Here is a 26,067-nt window from a genome sequence, read left to right on the forward strand (position 1 = left end):
GATTCCTCAAAATACAAAAACAAACAAACAAAAACTTATCATCTAATCCAGCAATCCCACTCCTGGGCATATATCCAGAGGGAACCTTAATTCCAAAAGATACCTGCACCCCAATGTTCACAGGAGCACTGTTTACAATGGCCAACACATAGAAGCAACCTAAACGTCCACTGACAGATGACTGGATAAAGATGTGGTATTTAGATATAACAGAATATTACTCAGTCATAACAAAGAAGGAAATAAGGCCATTTACAGCAACTTGAATGGAACTGGAGATTATCTCACTAAGTGAAATATGTCAGACAAAGACAAGTATCATATGATATCATTTATATGTGGAATTTTAAAAAAATGATACAAATGAAATTATTTATAAAACAAAAACAGACTCACAGACTTATAAACCAAACTTAGGAATTTGGGATCGACAGATACAAATTAGTATATGTAAAAGAGACAAACGACAAGGATTCACTGTAGAACACATGGAACAATATTCAATATCTTGCAACCTATAATGGAAAAGAACGTGAAAAAAATAGGCTATGTGTATGTTCAACTGAATCACTATGCTGTATACCTGAAACTAACAAAAGAGCTTTATATCTGAAACTAACAAAACATTGTAAATCAACCACATTTCAATTTAAAAATAATTGATAAGCTCTAAATACCTTTATTCAAAGAAAATCTTGAACTCTTCCTTCTTACAAAACTTAAAATGAGTAGCTTGAGCAGGACCAAATTATACTGGATGGGCAGTTACATATCTTCCCCAGCACGTGGCCCATGCTACACACACATCATGTTTTCCTACAGATAATAACAGCCCTGAGTGCACAGGGAGCGAGTCCTTCTGGGACAAGGCCTCTATGGCAGTGGCCTCCTTGTCACCGCTCCATCTCACCAGGAGGCCAGGGTTTACAGGGGTGAGGGGACATAGAGCTCATACACTTCAAATTGATTTCCCGAAAATACTATGGAAAAATCAAATTCACCTGCAGTGTGGGAAACATGAGCAGGGCCCCTAAGCAGAATGAAAAGCCCAAAGTAATATGGCCGATGTTCAGATCGGAACCAGAACAACGACCACCTGGCCCCAGTTAAATGACCACCACCTCACCAGCAATAAACTGCTCGTACTCAATGTCAGGGATGTTTCTGTTGAGACTTGGAAGGTCAAAGGAGTCGGACCAGGGAATCCAGACCTGGTTGATGTCGGGGCTCTGCCAGTGGTAGAGGTGGCCCCAAGGGGATAGCACCAGTACCGGCTCCTCCATCTTCAGCAGGGTCTTCAGGAGGAAGGCAATGTGGATGCAGACGTTCCTACGGAGGCTGATGCCCTCTGGAGGGATCAAGTCACACAGAAGGTACCTGGCAGGGAGCAAAGGAGAGCGGATCTTCAGGGCCAGTCCTCTGCACAGGAATCCCGGCTTAGATAGAACAGATAAAACGGGAATCCCTGCACAGCCCATGGCCTAGACTCCAGACACATTCAGCAGCTTCTGGTTTGTAAAGTTGAGGCACTGCCCACCCATCTCCATGTGGCCAATTACTTCAATTCCGGAACAGTTGCGGAAGACATCTTGGCGTCTGTCTAACACCACTAAGCACCTGACTAGTACCTGAGCACCCGTTCTCCAGGGGCCCTCAAACTTCTTGTTCTACAGAACCCTATACACTCTTAACAATTACTGAGAAACCCAAAAGGCTGTTATTTATGTGAGTTAAATCTATCAATATTTCCTGTGTTAGAAGTTGAATAAGAAGTTAGAAAAAGTGTATGAATTCACTTAAAAATATTAACAATCTACTGTATGTTACCATTAATACTCTTAAACAAAATATAATTCTATTTTTCAAAACAAAAATCATTAGTGAGAAGAATAGCAGTGATTTTAATTTCTGCAAATCTCTTATGGACTGGTGAGAGCTGAATTCTCCTATCTGCCTCTGCATTCCCTGTTTTGTGATATCACAGGCCAGGTTTTCCCTGGAAAACTCCACAGGAACTCGGGAGAGCAAGAGTGTGCAAAAGGCAGGTGACATCCTGGCGTTTCTATGAAAATGGTCTTGCACCTCAGTGGCCTTGGATACACTTTGATAACTGCTGCCCTATCCTAGGCGAGACTCTTGTGCACTAGAGCCAGGCAAGGGTCCTGGATTCTGTAATGAGTTACGACCACCGCACCCCTCCATTCTCTGTGTCTCTCAAAACCTCCATTACTGCAGATGAGGATGTAATCCTCAGCCGGGGCCTCTAATCCCAGAAGACTGCTAACTTCAAGAGAAAGGGTCCCATCTACCACCCCAACACCCCGCATAGTTTATTTTGAGTCAAGCCCTAGATAACTTCTTATCGGCACTGACCCTTGTCTTATTCCTGAGGTTGACTGAAGGAACCAATATCTGGATGGAACTGAAATTTCCCTGCAGATAAACAAGGCTGATAAACCACCCCATTCCAACGTCTGATTCTGGGGCTCTTCAAAACCCGGGTAAGGCCTCGCTTCATATAAGATGGGTCCTCCGCCTGCCGTTCCCGGGGGGTTCTGGGAGGCCGCGGCCACCAATGGCGACCCAGACTCGCGGCCCCAGCCCCAGGGCCTGAGGGGGAGGAAAGCTTGAGGCTGTGCCCAAGCCCTGCCCCGCCTCACCCCAACACGCTCCCCGGCACCACAGCCCTCCCTGGCCACCACCCCAACCCCGATCCCACCCCGGTTCATGTCCACCGGCCCCGCCAAAGGCGCGGACGTACGTTTACCATCTGTGGGATGCCGCCCCAGACAGGATGTCGGCCGCCTACTGACCAGGCCAGAACTAGTCGCCCGGCCAAGCAAGCCATCATCCCCAGCAGCAAGCATCGCCTGGTCCCTGGCATCTACACACTTCCGGAGCCCGCTCGCCGCCCCAGAAGCGCACGCCGGCCCGCGCGGAGCGCGGCGCCTGTAACCATGGCAACGTCGTGGGCCCTCCCCTAGCGCTTGCGTCGTGCGTCCTCCCGAGTCTAGATGTGGGAGGGCAGAACTTGCGGAGCCAATGGGAGCCAGGGCGCGGCCAGGACTTGGGTAGTGGGAGGCTTATGGGATAGCTGGGCGGGGCCGGGGAGGGCGGGGCCGCGCGGAAGTCCTGAGCTACAGGTGGCGCCGGCCGGAGGCTGGGGCGGTGCTGCCACCAGTGGGCTGGGCAGAGGGGCAGTGGGGCAGCGGGGAGGGGGCACCCTCACCTGCCCATGTGTGGGGATCAGCCTGGGCTCCGCGGCCTCCGCTTGCACTGGACGTGGACTCAGGCTACCGGTGGGCAAGATAGAGGACTGAGCCCAGGCACGCACGGCTGGCCAGGTAGGGCACCTGAAATGCAGATCGGCCAGGGCCGCTCCGGCCTTGAATAAGCGCTTCTAGGCAGTTTCCAAGAAGACGGGATCTGTCATAAGAGGGGAGGTAGGGCTGGGGTGCCAGATGCCGGGTTGGGTGCAGTCCCAGAGAAGACCCATGGTGAGAGGGTGCAGAGCGGCCCCTGTGCTGGCGGGGCTAAGAGTTTGGGGTATAGGGTGGGGGTGGTGTGTGCCTTGCTCTGTGGTCTCCCCAAGAACCCTCACTCCAGAGCAAGGGGCTCTGCTCCCCCCACCCCTCACTGCACTCCCTGCCTTCCCCAGCACCACCTGTGGTGTGGTCATGTCAGGGCAAGGAGGGCCCAGAGAAGGGGCTCATTCAGGGGCAGGGGCCAATGTGCAGGGATGCTGGACCTGACAGCGATGTGGTGCTTTGAAACTCCCCTGGGATGGGTTTCTAACCAGTGGGATGGAAGGGCCTCTCCTTCCTGGGGTGCAGTTGGGGGAACTAGATCCATCATGAATGTCAGCCCTGAAAATGGAGGCTACGCTACATCCATTTCTAGAACGAAAAATCAGGCCCCTCCAGCCAAGGTGACTCAGAAAGTCATTCAGCAATGTTCAGGAACCCCAGTTTAGGCTTTCAGTTAGAGCTGAGCCGCTCAGGAAGCCAGATCCCTGTCCGTGGCTCCAGGAGTAGGCTTTCTGCTTGGGGACAGGATCCTCAAAAACACCTGTGTCTTTGTGGGTCACTCCCCTCTGACAAGCTGGGAGGCAGGGTGCAGTTGTGGGAAATCGTGTTTCCATGAGGAGAGGGCCACCAAGTGTTGGGGGCACAGGAGACAGTGAGAAAGAGTCCTGCAGCCTTTCTGGAATCAAAATACAGGCAAAGGTGAAAAACTGCATAATTTATTTCATTGAACAGGCTGCTTATGTACGTTTGGAAAGCCAGGTTCAAGGACTCTGCATCCCTCCAGGACAATAGCCTCAAGAGAAGAACAGACAGAGTAGGAGGAGATGTGGGGTTTCTCCCAGGAATGAGGCAGAACAGGGATTTCTGCAGATTTGCAAGGAGACCCCGACCACTGTGCAAGGGGTTACAACCCCACGTGATACCTGTCGTGTGTGGCTTCGGCTCTGGATCTGGCCTGATCATGTATTCTTCCAGGTGAGTTCCAGAAACTCAGAGGGTAGACTTAGAAGGGCTGAGCTTGGAACCCGGTGTGGAGATGGAGGGTCCTTTATCCTGAGTCCCCTCAGCCTAATCACTGTAGCTGAGTTCCAACACCACCCAGGCACCCAGGGTGGCTGTGGCGGAAGAGCAAGCCTGGCAGGTGACCCAGAAGTCCCACTGCTGTGCCCCTCCCTTATCTTAGTTCCCTTTCACCCCGGAAGGTGTGATTGTCTCATGGCATGGTGACAAGCCATCTCTCTTCTCTGTCAGGTGGGGTCCCCAACCCCGCTCAGCCTTCTCTCTGCATGGATGCTGAAGGACCAGGCTCACTTGAAATTCTGAGCTTGAGCAGTAAAGTGGAAACAAAGAAACCAATGGAAACAAAGAAACAAGTTATTGTGGCAAAGCTCCCCACCACAGAGAAGCTGCCCTGAGTGGAAGGGAGGGTGTGGGCATGCCCATTTGTTTCCTGTCTCCCAGTGCTCTTCGCTTTCTTATTGCAGACCTGCATGGTTACAACAAAATGATCTGCAAAACTGAAAATATTTACTCTCTGGCTTTTACAGAAAAGGCTGACCAGCCTCTGGTTCCCGTACCGGTCAAGTGATTGGAGTACCTTTCCAGTTTGGAAACATCTGGGCAGGCCCAGGTTTGCAAAATCCTTTAAGAGTAGTTACAGAGATTTGCTTCTAAACATTTTTACAGCTGTATACTTCTGAGCTGAGGTTGTGCTGTGTAATTCTGAGCCGGGATTTTCTCAAACTGTTTCTCATTTCTTATACCGGTCACCCCTAAATTCCAAGGGGAATGGGATGTTAAGGAAGCCACGGAGTTTAGGAAAAAGATACAGACTTCATTTCCATTTAAGCATCGATGTATCACCATCCTAGGCAGTATCGGTTCTGTGGTATTGATAGGGGAATAAATAGCAACTAAATTTAAGAAAATAGTGGGTCATTGGGTACACAAGTTCTTCTTTTCAAAGTTTTTGTAATGTTTGCAGTTTAAGATGACCATTCCTGAGAAACAGGCAGCCTCTTAGAATGAAATAGCATTTTTCCTGAACTATATTCAATTTTTATTTCATAGACAGCAGGAAGGGCGATCACACATCCAACACTTGGGGTCCTCAATGATAAAATGTAACTTTCTGGGAGCACCTCCCCCCGTCTCCCCTTGCTCTTTTCACTGTCCCATTGTCCCTGAAGGCTCTTTTGTATCTTCTGCTCATGACTCCAGTAACTCTTCCTCCTCGTTCCTCAGCTGGTAAGTTTACTTTTCTACTTTGACCAGGCAAACTGAAGCCAACAGAAGAGAATTTTCACCAGCAACTCCCAGCACATCCGCTCACCTTCTGATGTCTGTGACCTCACTCTCGCTGCCCCACCTCTTATTACAGGTGACATCGAAAGCCAGATCATCCAAAAGTCGCCAGGGGGGCCATCCATCCAATCTTCTCCGGGCTGTCACTCCCACATCCATCCTCTCTGTCACTACCTCATCTATTTTGTTCTCCTGCTACTTGTCTCTTGTCAGTATATGAAAGTCCATCCTCTTAAAAGAAACAAACAGCACTCCTTGACCCTAATTCGTCCCCACCAATTGCCACCCCATGTCTTTGCAGCAAATCTTTAATGAGTAGTTTAAACTCATTGTCTGCATCTTCTCTTGAGCCATCCCCATTTGCACCCACTCTGGCTTTCCCCCTGATCCCTCGCTCTATGGAAAATGCTCTGTCAAGGCCATCAGTGACCCCACGTTGCTAAACATAGTGGTCAGTTTTTAGTCTTCATCATGCGTGGCCCTTTGGCAGCATTTGACCCAGCCCTTCCATCCCTCCTCCCCCATGTTCCTGCTTTACTTGGCCTCCAACCTATCACTCTGCTTTCGATCCACTGGCTGGTCTTTTGCCAAGGTCTCCTCTTTTTTCCAAACATTTACTGCGAATGTGCCCCGGAGTTGGGTCCTGGATCTCTCCACTATCTCTCTGCTATAAATTTGGTAGAAGCAACCAGACTTGGAAATTGACATGCCATCAATTTCTCGATTTGTCCAAAACTCCCTGATTGGCCCTTTCCATTTGGAACTCTCTCCCTGATACTCATATCCTTTTTCTTTCATTCATCTTGCTTTCACATTCATACATATGTTCTACTGTGTAAATTACTTTTCCAAATTTTGAATCAGTCCATACATATCATGTAAAATGCTCAGATCTCTATTATTTCCACTAAGATGCTTATTCTACCTTAGAACCTTTCTGCATTTCTGTATTTATGTCAATAAAATGAATAGTATTTCTACAAGCCTCATAGTGAAACAGTGCGCTTGTTTGGGGCTATTATGTAACATGAAATAATGATACATCAACATAGTCCTTTTTCATTTAATTTTATGTAACACCAAGATGAGGTTTTTGCACTGAAGACTGGTTTTATTGAAATTTTATCTACGTTATGGACAGTCAGTTTATGTGAAAGCCCTCATTTCTCCCCTTTTCTGATATATTTTCCATTTGGCTATTATAACATATACCTTGGCATGAAATAAAATTCCAGATTCATTCACATAATAAAATTAATACATTTAAATTATATTTTTTAATGTTAAAAAGAAAGAAAAAAAACCCCAGACTCCTCTAACTATTAGGCATTTCTGTGGCAATATCTAATAGACTCCTTAACCATGACATTGAAGAACTGAGCTGATTCCAGCCACTTTCCACCTGCTCAGCCCCATCTTGTCCCAACCCCGGTGGATGGAGAGGACATCCATCCCATTTTCCAGGTCCAGATGTTGGAACCATGTTCTTTCTCTCTCTTTCTCTTACACACACACACACACACACACACACACACACACACACACACAGCAAATCCAGCTTGTTAGAAAATTCTGGCTACTCTTCATTAACCACCTACTCCCTGTTCCCCACCCTCCTAGGAGCCACCTTCTGCCCCTTCTTGGACACCAAATAGCCTCCTTCTTCCACTTTTGCTTTTCTACAATCTCATCTATACAGGGTCAGAGGGAGCCTATAAAAGCATACAGTGAGGGGGTGGGTGTAGCTCAGTGTAGAGCGCATGCTTAGCATGCATGAGATCCTGGGTTCAAACCACAGCACCTTCATGAAAATAAATAAATTACCCTCCCCCCCAAAGAAACAAAACAAAAGCATAAATTGGACATCACCCATCCCATCAAAACTCACTAATAGGGTCACCATTTCATTAGGAGCCAAAGTCGTCCCAAAGTCTTCCGGGACCCGGCGTGCTCTGCCTCTCCGCCCACACTCTCCCCATCACTCTGGAGGCCTCTGGCTCCGGCTCTTCCTTCTTCCTCCGGATCTATGCTGCTTCAAGTTCATTACTCCGTGAGATCTGCCAGGATTGCCTTATTCCCTCCTGCCTGCCTCGCACCCCACCACCATCACCTGAGTTTTCTCATATCACTCTTATTTTTCTCCAAGCTCTTGCTACCCCCAACATGCTGCCTGTTTCCTCTGCTAAAACTCTGAGCCCCCAGTGATGGGGAGTCGTGTCTAATTTGTTGACTAATAAAGCCCAAGACCCTTGGGAATTGGTATAGATACTAGTTTCCCATATGTAGTAGGAGCTTATACAGATTTGCTGAATGAATGCAGAGGTCCTGGTCCAATCCGATGGAGCACTTCTGTGTCCTGCTCAAAGAATAACTCTCCTTTCCCCCTGAGAGAGGGTGACCACTTCCTTGGTGATCAAAGGCAAGATCTATTTTCTTTATGCTGTTAACCTTAGGCGGGGTGACTGGGGGATCTTCATTTATATTTTAAAATTTGATTCACTCTGCAGTTTGTATTCTGTCTATGTATCCTTTTGAGAAACCATTTATGAGTGATCATTCTTCCATCAGATTGAACAGAATCCAGGGGGAAGTACGAAGCCTGTCCCATCAGCCATCCTGTGTGTCATGTCCTGTGACCCAGTGGATGCTCAGCACGTAAGTGAAAGGACAGGAGTGAGTGAAGAGTTGGGAGCATCTCATTATTGTGGTAGCTGCACTCTGTCTGATGCCTTGAGATTTGGGTGAAAGTTTACAAGTGCAGAGGGGAGAGGCCAGGTCCTCTGTGCTCTTCCTGAGTGCCCTGGTCTTACCCATTCCCCCAGCCCCCTCTGGTCAGCCAAACCCAGGAGCTGGGCCACCGGCGATTGTGCTGATCAATAATCCACCTCACCCAAAGTCCGGGGGTAGGAGCGGCCAGCACAACTCTTTGTAGACTCTGGAGTCAGGTCCTTGGAGGAATTCCTCACTGAACAATGTTTTGGAAATTTTATTTTTCTCTATAGCCTCCAGCTGAAGAAACAGATTGCCTTTGATACATGAAAGGTGAAGACACCTACTATCCCCCTGGAGCCCAGGTGGGGCTGGGAGTCTGCTGTTTGTACAGCCGGTGGGCTCGTGTTGCTTTGGGCATCCCTGTGCCTGAATTCCTGCAGTACACTCGGTGGTAAGAACGGGGGTGCCTGGCAGGGAGGGAAGCAGGTCGGGAGACTGCACAGCTGGGGAGATGTTAACCTGGGTTGAGCGGGAGCCGGCTGATGCATGGCATCTCGGTGCAGGGAACTCTCCACACTCAGAGAGGTTCTCACTCCCGCAGGGTCCCTTTTATCAGGGTGCTGGGATGTCAGCAAAGCAGGGTCCCTGTGAGGATCATGGTGCCTTCAGGCAGTGGGAAGTGAGGGGAACAGTGGCACTTAAATTAACTGTGCATCCAAAGCCAACCCCCGTCTCTTTCGGCCTGGTTCCTAATCTACAAAACTGGAACTGGAATGATGTTAACCATCTGGAAGGTTCATTGATGGGCTGGGACACACTAGACAGCCAGGAGCAGGAATTCCTCTGTCCCCTGATTGTTATCCTTTCTTCCCACTATTTGCTCTCACAAGCTCAGACTCTCTGTCTCTCTCTCACTCAGTTGTAACTTTCTCTCCTGCTCTGGTTTCATTCGATTCCCACCCTCCTCCCAATCCCCAGATGAGTGAACTTGATTTCTGTGTGTCAGTTCCAAATTCCCAGAAAAGATGCTCTGTCCCCTCTGGATTGGTTGTCCAACCCATCAGTTGCAGCCAGAGGAGTGAGTCCCTCTGTGACCAGTGGAGGGGCTCTGCCCAGCCCCCCAGCCACCACTGTGGGAGCACATAGCTCTCCAAGGAGGAGGTACTGGCTGTGACATGGTGTCACTAAGTGTGAATTTATGTCTCCTCTTGAACCACCTTCATCCTCCTAAACAAAGATGAAAATTAAACACTCCCGAGATTTGTGTCATGGAACACTCAGGGTGGGGGCTAAGAGGGCTGGATTCCCTGCTGAGTGTAAGGGGCTACAGTGACGCTGCAACCAGAGCCTATAAAGGGAACAGCACCGGCCCCACCGGACACTTAGGGCGCTGAGTCTGCGTGACATTGAGCCAGGCTTCTGACCACAGCTCAGGGGTTTGGTCCGACCCGTTAGTCTTTGAAACCAACCAGCTTTGGATTCCTCAATCCCTCCATGAGGTTTTACCTGAACCACCAGCTTCTGTATCTCTGAAGACAGATGATGAGGACCCTTCACGTAAGGCATTTGCACAGTCCTGTGCGGGAATTTGTGCAGCACGGTCTGCCCGGTGGGCTGACGGAGGTTGGCATTTTACTGATCTTAAAAATGGTCTGGTTTCCTGATTCACTATTTCACTGAACAAGCAACAGAAGCCACCTCTGGCTGATGAAAGCAAAAAAGGGGACTTAATGAAAAGATACTGGGAGGGTGCATGGAGTGGCCCGGACCAGAGCAGACCCGGGGGCCGTAGGAGATGTTGGGGAGCCCCAAGCACCAGGCTGAGCAGGGTGCTACCGGGTCCCCTGCTGCCCCAGCAGGGACCCCTCTCCTCCTGACCTTCCACCTCACTGCAGGTTCATGTCCCTGCAGGGCCAGTTCACACGGAATCCACCGGCACACACTTCAGTGGGGGTTGGCCCCGTCTCAGCTGAGGGCATGCCTGTTGTGTGGAGAGGCCCAGTTAGAGGAAGGAGGGTCCCCTAATTTTCTGAGTTAATGTGCAAGTCAGTGCCCGTCACTCAGGAGAGCCAGGCTGGACGGACCTCATTGTGGTGACTAGGCTGTCTGAGTTCACTTATTAGTTTTTAGGTTGGAAGGCCCAAGAGGGAGAAAAAGTGGAGGTACTAGTGCTTATTTTATATTTCCCATGTGCCAGGTGCGGTAAGCAAGCCACTTCAGACAAAGCCCAGAACAACCACATAAATAGTCCACGGAGCAAGTCGTGCAGTCAGGCCTCTGCGGCCCCGAAACCCGTGTCCCATCAGCTCCGTAGTTACCAGTGGAAGTTGTAGGGATTTATGGGACTGTGTGCTCCTGTGGGGGCTGGGATGTGTGTGTTTAAATTGAAATCTTCAGAAACTCGGCTAGAACCACAGCCAATTATTTTCTGCATGGAGGCAGAGGAGGGGAGGCTTCCAGCCTATGGTCCAGATTATGAGGAGCTCAGAAGTTGCTCCTTCTGTCCTGAAAACAATACCAGAGCTGAGGGAGCTGAAAACCCACTGCTCTTCTTAGATCCACAAGAAAACTGAGGAGGAAAGCTGCTCCCAACCCAGAGAGGCAGCCGGGCAGGCTTGGAGAGTCACAGCTCCCAGGGCAGAACCGTCTTTTGTAAGAACCCCGGGGGCAGGCAGATTTAACAGGTCCCTGAGGCCAGCAGGAGGCTCAGCATGGGGAAGTCTGATTGTGACAGCTTCAGGGGGCCAGTCAGAGGGGCCCTCTGCTCTTTTTCATGCATTTTACCTCCAGGTCCGTACCCTGTTCTCAGAGTGAAGACTATAGGAAAACTCCTCATGCTTCCTGCCAGGAAAGGAAAAAATAGCTCTATTGAAATACACCCAGAACATTCTCTTCCATTGTGGGGGGTTGTGTTTTGTTTTGTTTTGTTTAAATGAGAAAGTGTTTTACCAGAGCCTAACCTACCTGGGGGATGGGAAATACCTTCTGTGTCACCCAAATTGGGTTGGGGGGAAAGAGATACACTTGTGGAGGTCACAGCTCAGGGCACAGGCTCAATGAGAAATAATCACAGGACTACAGATGCCCTAATCTGTCCTACTCCCCCAACACCTTATCTCCATGTCAGTAGGTCTCCTGTGTAATGACAGGAATAAAATTAAAAGAAGTAAATGTCTCAGGAGTGTCTAGGGAAAACCCAAAGACAGCAGGGAGATGAAAACAAGGACACACAGGCGGCTTTAGCCTCTCGCACCAATAGCTGTAGCAAACTACACACAGCCCAGCCCCAGTAGATAAACAGAAAACCTCAGAGAAGAAACTATTTATTTTGGTTCTCTTACCCAGTGCAATCCATGGTGCATCCTCGCCTAGAATTGAGTGGAAGCAAGTCCATCTCAGAAGGGACATAACTGAAGAGGGATGGCTTTCCAGACTCTGAAGGGCAGAGAGAGCACCAGCCCGGTTTAGAGAAAGGTGAGGGGTGGGGTAGGGGGTGGGCTGCCTTCTTCCCCAAATAAGGAACCTTCCTGGGGCCAGCACAGTGGGAGGGAGGGCCATGGGGTGGGAGCAGCCAGACCTCTTCCTGAGAAGTTATAGGATGCCTACAAGGGACCATTCAGGTACCCAAACTGGGTCCTGACAGTGGGAGCCAGTCGGTCTGCTTCAGAGCCCAGGGCTGAGGTGGGCGCACAGTAGGCCGGTCGAAATGTTACAGAAATGACAGGCCAGCCAAGAAACAAGTACCACTCGAAGGGTTGGAGTACTCAGATTTATTACACCGGCGGGCTCAGAGGGGCTTCTACTCCGAAGCTCTGAGCACCTCCAAGAGGTGCACATGAGGTTTTATAGGGTTAATTATAAGTATGGGGCTATTAGCCAATAAGATTCAAACAACAAAAAGCAAGGAATTAGTACACTGGAGCTTATCAACTTGGAACAGATCACGTTACTGACTATTGTTGAGCTTGGATTTATGTGTTAGCTTGTTAGCCCAGTAAACTGGCACTAAACTTTAGATTTACAAGTTAGCCTGGCAGAACTTATATCAGTAAACTGACAATTATCACACTTAGATTTGTGACTGAGCTCGTTAGCCCAATAGACTGACACTAAACTTCAGATTTATGAGTTAGCCCAGCAGAACTCAGATCAGTAATCTGACACTTGTTACACTTAGATTTGTGACTTAGCTTGTTAGCCCAGCTGGGCTTTTCCTTCACATTAGTTGGCCGGATCCATTTCACTTCTCCGAAGCCCTGTGTAAAACATGAAGCGTGAACGGCCTGGTGAGCACAGCTCTGCCCTCAAGACCGGTTTCAACTCATCTCTTCCCAAAGAACAGCATCTCTGAGCCCGTCCTGGGTGACCTCACAGAGATCACCCTAGTCGCCCAGGCTAGTGACCGGGAACATGTACCTTCCTGCAGCCAACCCCAGACGTCCACTGATGCATCATATACTGGCAAAGATGTGAGTCCCTGTGCATTGGTCTAACGGCAGAGGCTCTGACACAGGCCCAAGAGGTGGTGTGTGGGACATGCAGGGGTGCAGGAGTATACGAAGTTCAATGGTGTAAATGGTGGCAGGGGTGCAGGGGCTTTGGGGGTGCAGGCAGTTCAGGGGATGCGGGGGTGCAGGCAGTGCAGAAGTGCAGAGTGGCAGGGGTGCAGAGGTACAGGGAGTGTAGGGGTGCAGGGAAGTGCTCAGGCAAGTGCACATCATCATAGTCAGCCTGACCACAGGAGGCTAGTGCAATGGTTTGGGGAGGCGGAGGCGGCGGCGGCGGCGGAGGTTGGGGGCTTCCCAGGGAAGCCGGTCGATTTCTTCTCTTCCCTGCAGCGTGGCCTGGGGGGGCCTTGGCCGCCGGAGATTCGCCAGATGTTGGTCTCCAAGTAAGCTTGCTCCTGTGAGGCGGGGCGGTTAGGTCAGCGGGCGGCGGCAGCAGCAGATGGGCTGAGCGGAGCTGCCACTGGTGAACTGGTGGAATAGCTGCGTTGTCCCGGCTGCCGGGCCTGGGAGCGGCGTCTGCTGCCCCAGGTCGCCGGACACGCCTGTCCCACTCAGCTTGCTGAGTGGGGAGTGGGGGCGGTGTCGTTAAGGTGCAGGGCCCACGGGGGGAGGGGGGTTGCCGCGGGGAAGCCGGTCAATTCGCTCCGCTCTCCCCCGCGGCGGAGCCTGGGAGTGGCCTCCGCTGCCCTAGAGGCGGGACGCCGGCCTCCAGGTGAGCTTGCTCCTGGAAGGCGGCGGCGGCGGCGCCAGGGTGAGGGGGTCCGTTCCAGGGAGCTGCTTCATTTTTTCTCTCCCCCGCGGCCTGGCCTGGGGGCGACCTCTGCCGCTGGAGATTTGCCTGAGGTCCGACTCCAGGAGAGCTTGCTCCTGGGAGATGGGTGCGGTGCGGTCAGGGAGCTGGTAAGTTGGTGGCTGCGGGGATAGGGAGGCTGCCCCGGGGTAGCTTGTGGATTAGCTCCAAGTCTGCACCGCATGGCCTGCAGGCGGCCTCTGCTGCCCCAGGATCCGGGACACCACTGTCCCACTTAGCCACCTGGGGGCGGGAGGCAGGGTGGTCAGGGTGCAGGGGTGGCGGGCGTCGGGGGCCTGCAGCGGGTTAGCGGGCCCATTAGCTCCCATCTTCCCCGCGGCTTGTCTTGGGGGCGGTCTCTGTTGCCCTGGGTTACGGGACACGTGTATCCTAGTCGGCCTGACCCCGGGAGGCGGGCGTGGTACGTTGGGGTTGGTGGCAGCAGCGGCAGGTTTTCCCATAAAGCTGGTCCATTTGCTCACATTTCCCCTCGTGGTTTGCCCTGGGGGCGGTCCCTGTTGCCCCAAGTTCGCCGGACGTCTATCTCCAGGTCAGCCTGCTCCCTAGAGGAGGCCACCGTGAGGTCAGGGGGCAGGAGCGGTGGCTTCTGCGGGGTGATGGGGATGCCTTGGGTAGTTGGTGGATTGGCTCCCATCTCCCAGATGGCCTGGTGTGGGAGTGGCCTCTCCTGCTCCAGATCAGCAGACACACCTGTCCCATTCAGCCTGCTGGGGGAGGGGCGCCCTGGGCGGTGCCTTTAAGTTGCGAGGGTGGCGACGGCGGGGGTAGAGGACCTGCCGCGCGGAGCTTGTCAATTTGCTCCCCTCTTTCCCGCGGCCAAACTTGGGGGCGTCCTCTGCTTCTCAAGAAGCCGGATGCCCGTCTCCAGGTCAGCTTGCCCCTGGGAGGCGGAAGCGATGAGGTCGAGGGGCAGGGGCACCCGGCCATCGCAGCTGCCTAATGGGGCCACTTCTCCTTTCCCCTGACCTGGCCTGGGGACGGCCTCTCCCGCCCAAGATTCGCCTGACACACCACACCAGGTCAGGTTGCTCCTGGGAGGTGGGCGCGGTGAGATCAGGGGATGGAGAGGAGAGGTTTGCTGCCTATTGCCAGCTGGAGGATAATCTCCCTGGAGGCCTGACTTGGGGGCGGCCTCTGCTGCCTTTCGTTCCCAGGTCACACTTCTCAGGGTCATATTGCCCCGGGGGTACGTTAAGTTGCGGGGGCGGCGGGGTGATGGCGAGGGTATGGAGCCTGCCACTTGGGAGCTAGTGGTTTAACTCCCATCTCCCCAGCAGCTAGGCCTGGGGGCAGCCTCTGTTGCCCCAGGTCGCAAAGCACAGTTTCCCTGACAGCTTAGCCACCTGAGGTGGGTAGGATGTGCTGAGGGGGCAGAGGCAGCCGCCAAGGCAGCGACGGAGGGGGCTGTCCCAGGCCAGCTGGTCTATTTGTTCCCATCTCTACCTTTGCTGCCCTTGTTTCCCAGGACGTCCTTTTCCAGTTAATCCTTCTCCTGGGAGGTGGGCGCAGTGCATGCAGCCCAAGGTCTGGGCTCTCCCCTGGGGAGGGGAAGAACTCTCTTGTTCTCATTTGTCTTTATTCTTCAGTGAAGTGGTTACTGGACCCAATTTTAATCCTGAGAAAGTGTAGCCTGTGTTACGGAAGAGCTGCTGGACAGTGTGGTTTCTAGGTGGGTTTTCATATCAGCTGATTCCCAAGGCAGGTAGGAAAGCTATTACTCTGAGCTTCTTAGAGTGGAGTTGGGGGATGGCCCCCTGTCCTTACCATACTTTTTAAAAATGTGTTACTCCCCTCTTTTCCCTAGGTGACATTTTAGGTTATTGGGTCACAGATGGCTGGCACACTCATCCCTGTTCTAAAACATCTTTTAAACTTGGGTGAAGTGATAAGTAGGGGAAGAAGATGATTTACTGAAAGGTAAGAATATTTAAATTTGCATTAAAGCTACATTCCGTCAATCTTTCTCAAATGATTTTTCTCTGATTCTAAATCCACGACCTAGTGAATGTTATACTCCTGTGTAAATCATTGATCTTCACATCACATTTGTTAAATGGTCAATGAGATTTGTTAAGCAGATTATTCCTGAAAGGAAAAGCTCAGGCTTTTCAGAATTCCTTGTCTGATGTCACCCAGGCAGTCACAGTAGAAGACAGAGCTGACATAAACATCCCTCAGCTGCCTGAACTGCAAAGCTTCTGGGATTACTGATCCCTGAAATGCAGGTGACTCTTGATGATAATCTGGGGGATGGTTTACATGATCAGATTCTTCCAGTCCTGTAAATGGGTTCCGTGGCCCCAGCCCCGGGAGAACTGGTCATAAGGGCTATATCGTGAGGGGTGGGATGGGAAGGCAAGGTGTAAGAGCTGGAATCACTGAGATTCCACATTCGCGAAACACAGACTCCAGATCCTAATTGATGTCAGGTTCTGTTCTGGATTTGAGAGTGTGTTCAGACATGATTCTTGCCCTTCAGGAGTCACTGCCTGTGTGCAAGTAACCTTTACACAAATCTGGGAAGGATGGAAATTAAGGAGATGGGCTGTAATGGTTCTCAGTGTGCCCAGGCTCGCTCTTCCAGGCACTCGTGGGAGTAACGAGAGTCATGTTATTCACTCATTCACTGATGTATTACCCTTGAATTGATCATTTATCCCATAGTAAGTGAAACAAGGGGTCAGGAACCTGAGTTTTGTCCCCTCTCCTATCACTGATTGTATCTGTCAGTCGGGGGCCCTGCATATGCATTGTGAAATGGTGGTATATCTTGCCCAATGGGGCAGCACTGACAGTTCTGAAAATCAGGGGAGTCTCGTGGGTAGGACAGCACCCTGACACACATGGCAACCCCCTCACCCCGTGAGACATCATTGTCGTGACCAGATGTAGACGGCGGTGTTAAACCTGAGCGTGTTTAGTTATCTTGGCGGCTCTGAAAATACAGACTACCTGTCTCTACCTCTGGAGACTCGGAGTGACTGTACCCCAGAATTCTGCATTTTAAGAAGAACTTTAATTTTGATGAAGATTATCTGAGTGTCCCATTGAGAAACAGTGTTGTGCGATACAGCAATATTGAGGATTCTCAGGGAATGATGTCTTTTCAGGATGGTCCAAGGGCCCTCACTTGAGACTTTTGCCTTGGGTTTAATTGTATGTGTTCAGAAGTGATGTCTCTCACTTCCAGTGCTTGTAAGCGTGCTCTGTGCAGGGACTTACACACAGTAAGTGGCAAAAACTATGATTCTTCAGGTCATCGAGCTAGATTGTGAGCGATCTTTTATTTTGGTTTTCTTTATAGCAATGCAGAGTCTCCCGAGAAGAGATTCAGACTGAACAGCTTTGTGTCAGACTTTGGAAGACTGCTGCTGCCCAAGGTGTTCTCTGGCAGCGCAAAGACGTATCTCGGTCCCTCTTTCACTGTTACGTCAAGGAAGAGGACCACTTGGACAAGGCCAAAGCTGGTATCTCAACCATTACCCTTGACAGTGATATTCGGCTCCAGGAAGCCATCAGATGCAGCAGGTGGCCAGAGGAGGAGCCGAACAGGCTCATGAAATGTGACATCCCCAACTTCATCAACACGGACCAGAACTCTTCCTTTGGGGAAGATGATCTCCTGATTTTGGAACCACCAATTGTTCTAGAAGATAAGCCAGTTGCTCAGACCTCACACAAAGACTTGAATTGAGAAACGTGCTTTGTCAAGTGTCTTTCTGAAGATGTGAATTCTGTCTTTGTATGGCAGGAATTCCCCTTTCACAAAATTGTATGTGTTTGTGTCTGAGAGAGAGAAATGGAGACAGACAGAAAGACGGAGACAGAAGAGCTCCCCCTCAGAAGAGAGCTAGTTAAGGTGAGTTTTTGTGCCTTTAAAAAACATTTGGGGTTTTGGGGGGGACAAAGTATTTACACTGTGTCATTCTCCTAGTTGGAAACCTTGGCCCCATACTCAGTGTAAGCGGCCTTGAACGGGGGGTGGCAACTGTGTGTTTCCTCTGGCTCTGCCACTCCCACGCTCTGCCTTTAGCATGTTGTTTTGCCTGTCAGGGCTGCCACCCTCTTAACTGTAAGGTGAGGAGTCTGGAGTAGGTGATCCATCCCAGCTCTGCTGTTTTGCAAATTTCTGATTTCGTATTCGGATGAGGCTGAGATACACCCAGAGCAGTATAAACCAGGCCCTACCTCCTGCCTATTGCTGGGGCATCCCTCAGGTCTGTGCCTTCTACTCAACCCTTTACTGAGCCCAGCTTTTGTCAGGATCCCAAGTGCCTACCGAGATGGCATGGGACGTCTCTCGTGGTCACGGTGGCCATCATTTCTATTGGTTGTGCTGAAACAGCTCTTCTGAGATCCCCAGGCCACCCTTGCTCAAACCTGAGGACAACTCTGTCGTTTCTTTCCTAGGAGGAGGATCAATGCATGGTGTACATTATGACAATCCTGTGCCCAGGAATGCACGGAAGGTTGTCAGCTGAGTAAGGGGAGGTGCCTCTGTGTCCCTGTGTCCCTGTATCTCTGTTTGCTCACAGTGCCCTGCCACAGGCTACTGAGCAAGAAGTGTTATTCACTATGATGTGTGTTTTGCAGACGTGTAGGTGATGGTCGTGTGGCTCCTGTGTGGGCTTTGAGCTGGGATGTTGAAGAGCTTATAAATACCTCATCAACATGTATTCGAGGTGGCCTGGTGCCACACAGACTTGATTCATGAAGGCATCATGCCTGCACACTGGTTTGGAAACAACTTGGTTTTGATCAGTCACACTGCATGCATGTCTCGCTGCTAATCTATGGGTGGTTTTTTCATTTTAGATTTATTCACCCAGTGTCTTGCTTAAGCTGAAAAATACTTTTATTTCACCAGAATATTCTCTGATTCTTTGTTTTCACACATCCAGTTTTTAAATTCCTTTAAAAATTGTTCTGTGTTTATAATGCCTCCTTATTTCTATCATCTCTATGTTCCCAGTGGTCTGAGCCATGCATCAAATTTTATGTAGGAACTGTTCCACCAAAAGAAATCCCCTCGCCATAATACCTTTTGAGGAAAATACTGTTATTTAAGACTCTAACACTAAATCTTAGAACAAGCATGGAACATTTCTTGTAGTTAATACATGTTCATGCAAAAAGAAACTTGATATTTTCATTGAAGAATGTTGATTTTAATAACTTTTACTAATGTGAATATTATTATTCATAATTTAAGTAACCAAATAAAACCACAGTTACTTATTATTAAGATTGAAAACTATTTACACGGTCTCTCGATTAGAAGACTGAAGTGTATTTAAAAGATGGAAAAATACCCATGATGACACCATCTTTTTTATTAACTAAATATCAAGAACTGTGCAGGGTTAAGATTTGACCACCTGCAAGCTGCCAAGTTAGCATGAGGTAGTTTGTGGATGCTGCCAGAAGACAGGACTCTCCTCCAGGATCAGAGACAAAGGACTTCCTGCCAGCACAGCAGGCAGCCAGTGGTTCATGTTCATGTTGGTTCCTGAGTTCCTTTCCTATTGCTGTAGTAACAAAGGACCACAGACTCAGTGGCTTAAAGTAACACACATTCATTGTCTCACTGTTCTAGGGTGCAGAAATGCGAAGTCAATGTCAGTGGGCTAAAACCAACGTGTGACCAAGGCTACGTTCCACACCGAGGCTCTTGGGAGGGGTTCATCTTCCTACCTTTCCCAGCTTGCGGAGGGGCTCACACTCCTTGGCCCCGGGCCCTGTGTCACTGTGACTTCTGCTGCCACTTCACATCTGTTTCTCCGACCAATCTGCCTCTCTCCTCTAAGGACCTCCGTGATGACGTTTGCTTTCCCACAGTGATCTGTCATCCCAAGGTCCTTGACAATCACACCTGCAGAATCCCTTTTGCCATGCACAGTGACATATTCCCAGGTACTAGCGATCAGACCGTGGACATATTGGGGGCCATTATTCTACCAAGTTCTTCCTTTTGGCCCCAATGGTTCTTGTCCATCCCACATGATAAATGCATGCACCTTATCCCAACACCCTCCAGAGTCTCATTTACTACACCATCAACTCAAAATCCAACATGAAGTCTAACTATTATCAGCTCAAAAGCCTAAATATTTTTATCCTCATCGCCTAAATCAGGCATGATTGTGACCCTGGGTATGATCTTCCCTGCTCAAAATCCTGCAATGGCTTCTCATTTCACTCAGTGAAGAAGCGAGAGTACTTATGGTGACCTTACAGCTTTCCTCCCCCTCCCTAAGCTGAGTTCATCTCCGGTTTTCTCCCTGGCTCACTCCGCTCCAGCCACACTGGCCTCCCTGCTGGCCCTTGGGGACATCAGACATGCACCCACAGGCCTGTTGCCCCGGTCGGTCTCTGTCAAACTCATATGCTGAATCCCCAGGACAACAGAACATGACCCCATTTGATAATAGGGTTGTTGCAGAAGTCATTGGTTAAGAAGAGGTCATTAGGGTGGGCCCTAATCCAGTATGACTTGTGTCCTGATAAAAAGGGGCAATGTGGACACAGAGACACGTGTACATGGGAGATGACGTGATGAGATGTAGAGAGAAGACGGTCGTCTCCAAGCCAATGAGAGAGGCCTGGACCAGCCTCTCCCTCCCAGCCCTCAGGAGGAACCAGCCCTGCTGATACCCTGCCTGCAGACTCCCCACCCCCAGGGCTGTGACACAGGGAGCCTCTGTGGTTCCCGTCACCCAGTGTGTGGTGCTGTGATAGAGGAAGCTCAGCAACTAGCACCCCCTTCTCAAGGTCCCCAGTGAGACCCACTCTGGCCATCTCATTTTAAACTGGAAACTGCCTTCCCCTTGTCTCTGCCCCAGAAACCCCCTCTCCCTGATCATATTATTTCTATCACCTTCTAGAATACCATATATTTCACATGACTGTCACGACTGTAGTTTATGTTCCGCTCTTCCTCAGTCCTACAGTTACAAGGATCCTTTTTTGTTCACTGAAGGACCTCAGGTGGGTTGGACAGTACCCGTGGCATAGCAGTCAATACAAGTTGGCTGGATGAAAGGAGGGATCGTTCCTTACATTCACAGTTGAGTGAACGAAAATTCCAGGGGATTGATTGTTTCACTCAGGCACCGAGCTGGTAAGTGTCAGGCCAAGGTGGGTTTCAGGTACCTATGAACCTGAGGGAGACTTGAGTGATTCCCTTTCCATTGATTAGTATTTCTCAGGTGTCTCTTTTTCTGGCTGTAAGTTTTGACCTGTTTCTGTTATTCTAAGCTTTCAACCAGTTTTAAGTTTTAATTCTGCTTTGTCTCAGGTAAACAAATGAAACCTGTACATCTTTTAACTCATTATTTATTTCATCTAAATACATTGTGATTAGTGATGATGTTTTGTTTCTGGCATCTCGCTTTGTGATTTCTATTTGCTTTGCTCTGCTTTTCTCCTGCCTGTTACAGACCTTGCAGTCATGGTTAAGGGCATGGCGTCTAGAGACAGCCTATCCGGGCTCAGTTCCCTCCCTTGCTAACCATGTAACCAGGATACGTAATCCCTTTGAGACTCACTTTCTTCATATACAAAAAGTGGTACTATCCACCTCAAAGACTGTGAGCATTAAGTGATAAAATGGATGAAGAACTTAGAATAGTGACTGGTCTATTTTGCATTCTTCATTTTGACTTCTTTATTTTTATTCTCTTTTTAAACAATTACTTTAGAGATTACTGTTGAATTTTAATGAACACCCTAGATATTGAAGATTAAAATGTTCCTTAACCCATTCATTGAATTTTATATACCAAATTATATCTGTATTTTGTTTCCATAAGTTCTGTTTAGTTCTTTAAAAAATTGATCTGTTTATTTTCATGATGTCCTGATTATTCATTATGTTACATAAGATTCATTTTATCTAAATGATTCAGCCATACTCATTTTATGCTCTCTCTTAGATTGCTTCATAATTTTAGGCTCTGGAATATTAATCGCCCTGTGTCTTACTGTTAGCTCTTTCTTCCCTGTGGCACTTATTTCCGTCTGTTTTCAGTTGTGTGTCTGTGTGTTTGTAGAGTTGTGGGAGCTTCCCTATAGTGAGTACAATTTTTTCCTATGATTGTCCCTGACATCCTGGTTTTTAAAGTTCCCATAGAGAACAATTTTGTGTTGCTTATCCTAAGGCTCCACATGATATGATCAACCTTCGATTATTATATTTTTTGGTTTGGGAATTCCGGAATTTTAAGTGGAGTATCAATTTGGATTCCACATTCATATATAGCAGGGGCGTGGAGATTAGATTTTTTTAAGGGGGACTTTGTTTTTCCCTACAGAACCGATTGTTTCACCCCTTTCCTGTGTGCACATGTGGAGAACTTTGAGTCTTATTACAGTGAAGAGGCAAGTCTTCCAATACGTCTTATGCAGAGGCTTTTATAAAGGAAGACTCTTCTACATCTGGTATGGACCCTTTTTCCTAAATGGACATTGTATCCCTATTTATGTGCAGATGAAAACCCCTTCCCTCCAGGGTGCGGTGGCATCAGCTCATAAGATTACCATTTTGGCGTTAAGTGTCCTCTTTGTATTGTCACCTGGGAACTTCTCACTCCAGTTAGCTCTGTGTTACTTTTGTTGTTGTATTTTATCCGGCATTACTGAAAGTTTTACTTAAAAGGGATCCTAATTAGCCCTGTTTACCTGTTTCCAGAGCTGAAAGCTTCAGTTCTAGAGTATTTGACTTTTCTTAAAAATACATTCCAGTATATTTCTCTGGTGAAAGTCTTGACCCTGTTATATATTCTCCCATCATTTCCTTATTTTCTTGAATATATTAAAAGTATTTTATAGCCTTTATTGGTAACTCTGATGCCTACATCACCTGGGCCTTTTCATCCTTTGTCTAATATTTCTTATTCTCATTTTATCCATCATATAGCCTTGACATGTTGCATGTCTAGAAATTCTTTATTACATGGCAGACATTGCAAATGAAAAATCCATGTCTTACCTTCCGTGAGAGTTTTTCTACCTTCCCGTTAGGCAGAGAGGGTGAGGGACTGATCATCTCACTCCAATCAGGCCCTGAGTTGTGTCAGGACAGAAGTGCCTTTTTTCTTAAGACAGCTTTGCGGTATACTTGGCAAAATAATTTTCACACGTTTAAATTGTACAACTTAATATGTTTTGACATAAGTATATCCCGAAGAAACCATGACCACATTCAAGACAGTGAACATACCCATCACCCACAAAACTCTTCTCCTGCATTTTGTTGTCCCTCCCTCCCTCCCCGTCTATTCTCCTGGAAACCATTGATCTGCTTTCTACCACAACATACTGGTTTGCATTTTCAAGATCATTGGATGAATGGATTCATGCAGTATCTACTCTATGTTGTCTGACTTCTTTCATTCAGTGTAATTATTTTGAGAGTCATCTGTGTTGCTGTATTAATAGCTTATTTTTCTTATAGCAGAGTATTGCTTAGTGCTGAGTTTTTCCTGAATAGTTTATTGTGAGCAGTGTTTGGTTAGACTATCCTTTGTTTCTCCGTTTACTTCTTGATGGATGCATGGGCTATTTACAACTTGAGCTATTATAAATTATATTGCAGTGAATATTTGGTTACAAATCTTTGTATGGACATATGCTTTTATTTTCTAAAGCATCAGATGAGGAATATCTGGGTTATATGGTAGAGAGGTGTTTACTTTTTTAAAGAAACCGTTAAACAGTTTTCCAAAATGGTTGTGCTATTGTAAACTCCTCGTGGTGTGTATCAGTTCTGGTTACTCTATTTCCTTGCCAGCACTTTGTAAGGTCGGTCTTTCTAATCGTATACATTCTAGTAATTATGTGTACTAGTATCTCACTGGGTTTTAAAGGCATTTCTCTAATGACTAATGGCATCTTTAATCAGCATCTTTTCATATGCTTATGATCCATCTGGGTATCTTTACTGAAGTGTGTTTTCTGACCTCATTCATTCATTCAGGTGTTTGCATTATTATTGAGTTCTGAAATCTTTTTATTCTGGATCAGACACAAAGAGAGAACTTTACCAGATATATGATCTGCAAATAGCTTCTGTCTATGGCTTCTCTTTTCATTTGCTTTGCAGTGTTTAGAAGAGCTTTGAAGAGTCTTCATTTTTGTAAAGTTCACTCTACCAGTTACTTTTTAAAATAGATGATACTTTTGGTGTCATAGCAAAGAAATATTTGCCAAACCCAAGGCCATAAAGCTTAAGCCTATGCTTTTTCTCCTAGCTGTTTTATAGTTTTAGATTTCCTATTAAGATCTATGATCCACTTTGAGTTAAATTTTGTATATTTTGTGAGGTATGGATCAAAGTTCATTTTTTTTTTTGCATATCACTTACAATTCCAGCACTACTTGTTGAAAAGGTCGTTTTCTCCACTGCATCCTTTTTGAGAATCAATTGTGTATATAAGTGTTGGTTTATTTCTGAACTTTCTATTCTGTTCCATTATTCTATTTCCCTGTTTTATACCAACACCATACTTTCTGATTACTGTAGCTTTATAAAAAAAAAAAGGCTGAAAATCAGATAGTGTAAGTCTTTCTTGTTCAAAGTTGTTTTGGATATTTGGGATCCTTTGCATTTTTATATGAATTTTAGAATCAGTGTTTAAATTCCTTGCATCCTGTTCTGCCAAAATTCCACCCATGTCTTTGGCCATCTCCAAAGCCACATTTTCTGAAGAAGTCTGTCTAGATCCCAGGTGAAAGGAATTTCTCTTTCGTATGTGCTCCATTCACATTTCATAATATTTGATTACATTTATTCATATTTGGCTGTGTGTGCTTGTCTGATCTTTCCGGCCATATAGTAAACCTCTCAAGATTAGGAATCTTGACTTGGTTCCCCCTGTCTGCTGAGAAAATTAGTTCTGTGCTTTGCAGGAGTGAGCCCTGCAGTAACAGGCATCTGCAGCACACATCTAGCTCATTGCTTGCATATTGTCAAGGACTCCTGCAGATTTAGAATTGTTTATTAATTGTTGTCTCCAAGACGGCTCAGTCTTTTTTATTTCTATTACTACTGCTGCAGTTTCAAAGAACAATGGGCTAATTATTTTCCAAATATCAAATCATACTCTAATTGTGTTGTCACTCAAATTATGTGCTGCTGTGTCTTAACAACCTGCTTAGTGTTCACAGGCTCCTTCACTCATGGAACTTTTGGGAGAATGACATATCCTTAGAGATAGCACTACTGACTTTGGCGGCCTGAGCAGCAGTATCTGAACTCACTCCTGCTGTGTTTCCAGTGTCCCCTCTAGCCCTCCTCCAGCCCTCCATGGGGGGACCTGTAGTTCTGCCCTCGAAAAGCCTGTTGCTTCTCAGGAAGACTTCCCTATGAAACATAGTCATATCCTTCTTGTGGGGACATTCAGTCCAGTGATCTGACAGCGGGGGAAAAAGTTCAGTCTGCTCTTGGTAGAGCCTAAACTCTTCTATACTTATTAGAAGCAAATCCAATGAGGAAATTGTGTTGGCATCTAACAAATTAGCACAAATGTCTGATGAGGAAGATCAGCTTCCCCATCCCACTCAGGCGTCATGTTGATTTGACACTCACCTTGCCTAACATTTTCTTCTGTGCAACGTAAGTTTCAAGACATTATGAATGACTTTTTGTTTTTCTTCCTTGGTCTTTCCACATTAACTGTGTCTGGTGAGATTATATGAATCCTGATCATTTTCAGCCCAGCATTTACCCTTTTGAAAGGATCACATGTTTAAAAGGCTAGTGGACAATTTGTTAGAAGAAACAAGTCCTTAGATTTTGGTCCTAGAGTTGAATCCTGGTTAGGGGTGAATGAAAATTCCCATTAAAATTTTAAATTCAGTGTTACAAAATTTTAAAAATAGTTAAATATTAGTCAAATTCATTAAACACTTTAGCTGTTATTTAATTTTTAGCCTGTTTCTGGGGCAATTTTGCAATGATTCCCTCTCTTTATTGATTCCCTCTTTATCAGAATCCTTGAGAGGCCCCTGTCTTCACTGTCAGTATCATCATCATCATCATCATCATCATCATGGAACTGATTCCTCTGGAAGATTATAGGAAAATAAAGAGATGGGTGGGGTTATGTGTAGGTCAGTGTGTGCATATACAATAACAGTTATCAGACATTAGATGGAAGATATCCATTTTATTTAGAGATGAATGTGGTCATGAAATCCTGATGTG

The 26,067-nt window shown here is 47.6% G+C and overlaps 1 long non-coding RNA gene and 1 pseudogene across 2 annotated transcripts; one reads left to right on the forward strand and one right to left on the reverse strand.

Annotated features, from left to right (window-relative positions):
* Nucleotides 1-14,585, reverse strand: part of LOC140694452 (protein flightless-1 homolog pseudogene) — a 212,803-nt pseudogene extending 198,218 nt beyond the window's left edge.
* Nucleotides 3,120-6,458, forward strand: LOC140694453 (uncharacterized). Of its 2 annotated transcripts, XR_012070092.1 has the most exons (5): nucleotides 3,120-3,344; nucleotides 4,260-4,502; nucleotides 4,779-4,954; nucleotides 5,075-5,157; nucleotides 5,802-6,458. It is a non-coding gene; the product is annotated as an uncharacterized lncRNA (long non-coding RNA). The 2 variants fall into 2 exon arrangements; XR_012070093.1 differs by lacking the exon at nucleotides 4,779-4,954.
* Nucleotides 14,586-26,067: the final 11,482 nt, after the last annotated feature.

The sequence above is a fragment of the Vicugna pacos genome, unplaced genomic scaffold (genome assembly GCF_048564905.1).
Source record: "Vicugna pacos unplaced genomic scaffold, VicPac4 scaffold_21, whole genome shotgun sequence".
Lineage (NCBI taxonomy): Eukaryota > Metazoa > Chordata > Mammalia > Artiodactyla > Camelidae > Vicugna > Vicugna pacos.